This window comes from Cavia porcellus, unplaced genomic scaffold (genome assembly GCF_034190915.1).
Source record: "Cavia porcellus strain 051 isolate PalLab524CR breed Dunkin Hartley unplaced genomic scaffold, mCavPor4.1 scaffold_5, whole genome shotgun sequence".
NCBI lineage: Eukaryota > Metazoa > Chordata > Mammalia > Rodentia > Caviidae > Cavia > Cavia porcellus.
Window position 1 is genome coordinate 112,353,658 of NW_026947488.1, and position 7,195 is coordinate 112,360,852.

The following is a 7,195-nucleotide window of genomic DNA, read 5'->3' on the forward strand; positions in this document are numbered from 1 at the left end:
AAGAAGAAACAAAATTCCTTTCCTGGGAAGAAAAGAGAAGTAAGGAGATAAGTTATTGTGGTGAGGTGGGGTGTCTCACTCCAGAACTTAGGGGTCTTCATTCACAGCCCTTCTCACTCCATGCCACCAAAGGGACTATGCCCCTTGAGGCTGTTATACCTAGATCCATTGCTCTGGCTGAGACTCCTGGTTTGTCCACCGCCTGAATGCACATTCTTGGATGAGCTCTACTGTGGTGTCTTTGTGTTCTCTGGTGCTCCTCTTGTGAGGTCTGCAGCAGAGTTACACTAACGTGTGGATTAGTAGAAAGGATACATGTGCATTTCTGTGTATTAATATGGTGAGAGAAAAATAAAATACGCATGCAGTCAGATGCAGGTGTGTGAGTGCCAGGATGTCAGTGCATATTTTATGCACAGTGAGTTTTCCACAGTGGAGACGCCACACCCCACCTTGTTTCCTTTGTGTTAAATTGGAGATGGAGGAAGGAGGGACCTGAGCCTGGCCAGCTCTCAGTTTTTCTTAGCCACTCTTTCTCTAGGAAGGATTTAACTCATTATTTGCCAGATGTCTCTGTGAGCCTCTTCACTTTCCCTGCCTCTCCCCAGCTTTCCTACACCTTCGGCCCTCCCCTGCCCCGCACTCTCCTCTGGAAGTGTGAATGAAAGTTTGATGTGGGAGGTTCCTTTCTGGTCATGTCAGTTTGGTGAATTTTTCGCTACTCAGAATTTGTGGATTTTTCTGCTATTAGTTTACTGAATAGATTTTTGTACTTTTAGTCTTTAAGCTCTTTTCTTATTAAAAAAAACTCATAAATTTTGTCTCTGAATTGTTTCCCTGAAGTATCTCAAGTTTTATGTATAGCTTCTTTCTTTGTCTCCTACCATCTCAACCTTGTGATCCATCTACCCTGTCCTCTGGCCCTGAAAGTCTGTCTTATGCCACATCTAGTCGATTGGTAAGTTTTTCTATTCAGGTTCTATTTAACTTGATTTACATTTCCAACTGTTTTGTTTGGCTCATTTTCAAAATTTTTTTTATGGAATGCATCATTCTTAGCCTCCACTGTCTGTAGTATTTTGAGCTTTCTGTTTCTTTCTTTGTTTGTTTGGTTTTTTTTTTTTTTTGTGGTACCGAGGCTCAAACTCATGGCCTTGTGCTTGTAGACAAGTACATTTGCTGCACAGCTAAATTCCTGGCTCTTTGCTTTTTGAGACAATGTCTCACTATCTAGTCCAGGTTGGCCTTTAACTCACTGCTATGCTTCTGTGTTAATCTACCTGGAATTGCAGGCTATAGCCACCACAACCTGCCTTTATTGTCTCCTTAAATTTATTACTTGGCTCTGTGTATTCTTTTGGGATTTAGTGATCCTTTAATAATGTCTTTTGAATTTGTTATTCCACATGCCACCTATTCCAGTCTTTGGAGCTGATTGCTAGTGCATTTTGAGCCTTGGGAAGTGTTGCCTTGTCTCACCCTTTCCATTTTTCCCAAATCTCTGAGATTTGGGCCTCTGTTGGCTTGGGTGTCCCTTCAGCCTGTGAGTGAAATCCATTTGAAATGACCTTCTGTTGATGGTGTTCCCTTTGAAGTCAGATGTTCTGCGGTGTTAAATGTTTCTGGAATGTGCTGTGGGATAGACGCTTTTCCTTCCCTATGTTCAGTGTATTTGCACCCCATTGACACTCTCTCCTGTCTGGGGGTCTCAGTCTCCAGTAGGTGCTGAGAAAGTGAGGTCCTTCCAGGTCCTTCCATCTGGCCATCAGATCTACACAGCAGAGTACACGGGTTTGGCCCCTGTGACTGCTCCCGTAACATCTGCAGTGACACGCATCTGGAAAGTCTGTGGTGTGACACTGCTGAAGACCCACACAGGCATGGAGCAGGGTCTCTCTCCCTCTACCATCACCGCAGCCTTGATGCCTGGAGCCGCTCTTTAGCATGCTGCACAACTGCCTGGGGCCTAGGCTTTGGCAAGGACTTTTCATCTCTTATTCTTTGAGTAAAAGTGTTCACTATAGGATAACCGGGCCTGCCTGTGGGTGGAGGCAGGTCCACTGCCTGTCACCTGTAGTGGGAGTGTGACTCAGTGTCAGGGTGTTTGCACACAGTACTCAAATGTTCACACCCGGTCCACAGTACCATGTAGAAAAGTGGTAATGAAGGATGAAGATGCCCGAAATGCTGTCAGGATCTGCAGTTGCAAACACCCAAAGAGGCAAAGGGAGATGGACTGAGATCAAGGCCAGTCTGGGCAACCACAAGGAGCACAGCCTCACACCACACAGGAAACCTGCAGAAGACAAGCCAGGGATGCAGCACCGTTGCGCAGCACCACGTACAAACACACACGCACTCTGCACTTACACAGCCAAACAAATGTAAATGCAAACAGTAAATACATGGATCTTTAAAAATTATGAAGACAAGGGCTGGAGATTTAGCTGAGTGGCGTAAGTGTCTGCCTGACAAGTGCAAGGTCATGAGTTCCATCGCTGGTACCAAAAAAATTATGAAGACAAAATAAGAAATCAACTGTTAGATGGAGCACAGAAAGGATAGTTGAGACCTAAAAAGTGCATTAAGAGGAAAAGCAATGCTTACAAAGACAATACAAGTATCCATGAAATAATCAGGAAACACAAAAGATTCATTATGGAAAATGAAAAATTATCTCTCCTGACTAAGGTAGTCAAACATGTCAAAAAGGGAGGGCAGTCACTGCCACGCCAACCTGTACTTCTCTCCATGTCTTCCTTGGGCCGAGCACTCCTTAGGGAGAGCAAAACTAGAAGTAATTCTTCTCCTACTTTTGGACTGCTTGCTTGGCCACCATGGGCTGTCCAGGGGCTGAGGCTGATGAGATATGGCAGACACTGGCACTTTGTTCTGCGTGGCCCTGCAAAGCGGGACTCTGTAGGTAGACAGCACCCTGTACCCATCTTAAAGAAGCGAAGGCTCACAGAAGGTAAGGGATTTCCTACAGAGACCGAAGCACTGAGCCGAAGGAGGCCCAGCCTCTGTGTTTCCAGACTCCATGTTCCTCCCACAATTCGGCACCATTCACTCATGACTCATCCATTCTTCAAGACCAGCCTGGACTGCACGGGGTTCAAGACCATACACAGTGAGAGCCTGCCTCAAAAAACAAATAAACAATATGTAAATAAATATCTGGGCATGGTGGTGTGCTGGAGACCACTATGAGGCAGCTCTGAGCAGATTAACTGTTTGGCTTTCTGTGTTTATCTGTGAGTCTGTCCTAGGCCTATACCCCTTGCCTGATGACAGGAGCTGATTCATAATAAGTGAATCTTCATGAATCACTGGTCCTGGTTGAGACCTGTAGTGGCCTGTGAAGCCAGAGATATCTCAAAAGGCATGACAAGGCCATAGCTGTGGACACTTGGCTCAAACATCAATTAAGTAGAGAGAGACTGCAGCTGCAGGAATTACTCCCAGTCTCACTCCTACTATTCATCATGAAAACAAGATGATTCTCCTAAATTGACATGATTTATTACTTGGAGATGTCCTTGAAGGGACTCCCAAGGTCTTGCTCTTTGCCTGCCCTTTCCTCAGTTCCCCCACTCATTGTTTTGGACCTAATAAAAAATGGGTGGTCCAGAGAAGTCTTTGTCTTAGCCCTCAGTCTCAAATTCAGCTAAAGGGCTTGGGCCCTCCTGGAGCCCTAAAATCATACCACTTGTCTCATTTTATTTAATCCTTGGCTGTACTCTCATTTGGGAGATTGAGAATCTAGGTCAGGCCCCAATAGGGGTGCGCACCTGTAATTTCATAACATAAGCAGCTGAGGAGGGGACTACTGTGAGTTTGAGGCAAGCCTGGGTGACACAGTGAGTTCAAGGCCAGCCTGAACTACAGAATAAAATCCTGTCTCAAAAAGACAGAGAGAAGTAAAGAAAGTAATACACTCTTCTTTCTCAGTTCTTATGTTTGTAGCCATATGATACTAGCAGGAACCTCTAATAAAGCATTAAATACAAATAAAGATGGTAGTGCTACTGTAACAAACTGTGTGAGCTTGGCGATTTATACAAAACAGAGTTTTACTGCTCAGAATCAGAAGACCCCTAGAATCAAGGACCTGGCAGGCTCTGAGTTTGGTGGGGCCCAGTCCTCTACTTCCTGGGTGGTGGCTTTTTGCTATGTGCTGTAGGAGGAGGAAGGCTGTGTGTTAACACTGCAGAAGGAGTGGAAGGAGGCAAACCAACTCCCCAAAACTATTTCATGAACACCTTCATCGGAGCCATGAGACCTCTTTCTCTGGAAGCCCTCTCCTCTTAACACTATTGCATTGGAAAATCAGCTCCAGAATAGGAATCTGGGGGACACATTCTAATCTAACCTGTCCTCACTCATGCCTTTTCCCTGCATTGTATGGAATGTATGTATGACATCACATTAGTAACAAGTCATAATGAGCTTCTGGGGAAAATTTTTTAAATATATTTAACACATCTTTATCATCCTAAATTCAATGACCCCCCCCATTCTTTTCACCTTCCTTTCATCCAATTTTCCTTCTTTAGAAGACTACCTTGTAGTTTCCTTTCCTCTATCCATTTTATTGTATTTATTCCTGGACTTAGTTACTCATACAGGAGAAGGCACAACTGTATGGAATTTACTCTTGTTTCCTCCACTGAGTTAATCTGGTTTTGAGCTTTTTGGTCAAAGCTTCTGGCTGAATGTGCCTGGGGTACCCCTGCTCCCTGCATTCGGTCCCACTGATTTGGTGCGTCCTGTTTTGTGCCAGTTCCATGCTGTTTTTAATCACTGTGGCTCTGTAATGTAACTTGAAATCTTGGATTGTGCTGTCTCCTGCTTTGAAGTTGCTGTCTGGGACTATTTTTACTCCTCCAGGTCTCTTCTGTTTTGATTGACTTGTGAGATGGTTTCACTAGTTCCGTGGAAGATGCAGTGTGTCTGCGACTGTATTACCTACAGATTAGTTTCGGTAATATTTACAATTCAGCAAAATTCATTCTGCCTGTCCAAAACAGGGGATATCCTTCCTTTTTATGATGTTCTCTTTGATTCTTTTTCATAGCATTGGGGTTATGATTGTAGAGGCCTTTTACTTCCTTTCATAGATTAAATACATGTTAAATTTTTCTTGAATTTACTGCCAATGGTATTTTTTCTTAATTTATTTTCTAGTGAATTCATTTTTGCGTACAATAATGCTATTGACTTTTGTGTTTTGATTTTTCATATTGATAATTTCAATAGATTTCTTCTCATAAATCATTCTTGTATTCCTGAAATATGCTGCTGTTTGACCTTTGTCTCCCAGGGACGTTTTGGTCTATTATCAACTTCTTCTAGGATTTCAAATTTAATGGAATGAAGTTTTCCAAAGTTTCACATATTTCAACAATTTTTCCTTATCATTTGCTATTATTTTGTGTGTGTGATTAACTAGGGATTGCAATGTACACTATTACAACTTTTAGGCATATTCTGCATTTTTTGATAATATTAGTATTTTGACATGGCAGTCATTTAGACTTGAGTAGCATATCCAGGCTGAGAGGATATTTCATCTTTCAAGTTAATTTATAGTTTTACAGCACAGTGCAAACAATATGTTTGTGTGAACTTGACAGCATGGAATTTATTACACTTTTTTTGTACATTAGCATGTAGTTGGTTTTCATAAATATTTTGCTCTGTGTACCTGAAAATGTGTTTTCTCTGTTATTAGGCTATGAAGTTTAGTACTGTAATGATTAAAAAAACTGAGAGGTTCCTTTTTATTTTATCTTTTATTTTTTAAGGCAGGGTCTCACTATGCAGCCCAGGCTGGCCTTAAACTCTCCCTACCTCAGCCTCCCGAGTGCTGGGATTCCAGGTGGGCACCAGCATACCCAGCAACTGAGGGCCCCCATGTAATTTAATTTTGCCCTCTTTGCAGGTGGAAGCTGTGGAAAATGCACAGATGAGGTGACTTGTGAAGAACTTTAGCCCCTGAGTCGTCACTGGCTAGGAACCAGCCCCAATAGGAGGTAAATAGATAGTGAATGAATTAGTAAGTGAGTGGGAATCTACCCAGTAGGTAGTGAGGAGGTCCTGACTTGGACCCACATGCACAGTGGGGGATACCGGGGAGGTTCTGTGCCCCTGTGGTTGTTTAGCTGTAGCTGTAGCCTGTGTGCTGGGCACCTGGAGAGACCTTGTTAGCTCTCTCCTTTGGGATAGCACTCATTTTTGCAGAAGCAAAAATGTACTGTGTATCCTCAGTGTCCCCATGTGTAATTGCCAGCCTCTCCCTATGTGTTCTGGGAAGAGGACAGGCCAGTTTGTGGCCAGAGGTGAAACAGCAGGGGAAGTGGAGCCCTCAGCACTGTGCTCAGGGTGGGATTCATGGGAAGACTGGGGTGGCAAGGGCCCCAGCCAGATCTCACAGGGTTTGGGGCCGGGTTGAGGATGTTTTCTCTAGGAGAGATGGGAGCCACAGCAGAAACTGACAACTGCAGACAGGAACTGGATCCATGAGTGCACTGAGGTGGGCCAGGCTGAGGGAGAACTGGGGTGGGAGTGGCTGTCATTAAAGGTGTCCTAGCCAAGGAAGCCTTCACTGGCAGGTGACAGTTGAGCTAAGTCCTCACAGTGACTGTTTCCAGTTTCTGCAGACTTGATACTTTGACATCCATTCTATGTACACACACTGGACACTTGGTGCTCTGCAGGAGTCAAGGATATGCCTGACTTATTCTTCTCTCAGAAGAAGCAGGGACTGTGCTTCTCAGAAAAAAGGAAGCAATCCAGCTTTGCATTTTATTGTCATATATAGCCTGTGAAGATCAAGGAAAACAAAATATCCAACTTCAGCATCGACATTCTTGTCATATGGGTTGTCATAACTTATGGCCCCAGTGTTTGGTCTCAGCTGATCATTAGCACCTTTGAAGGCCCTGATGGTCACTGATGTAACATATGATCCAATAACATTTGTGGGCGACTGCAGATACCTGGCGCTCCACCTTCCTCACTTGTTATGGTTTATACTCAATGTCAACTTGAGAAGTCTAGAGGCTTCACAAGTGTTTCAGCATTTGAAAAGTTTGGAACTTAATAACTATGTGATTCAACAGGGGTCAGGGTCCCTAGTTTATAACATCCTGCATACATAAAATAGGCAAATGAGGGGAGACTGGTTGCTGCT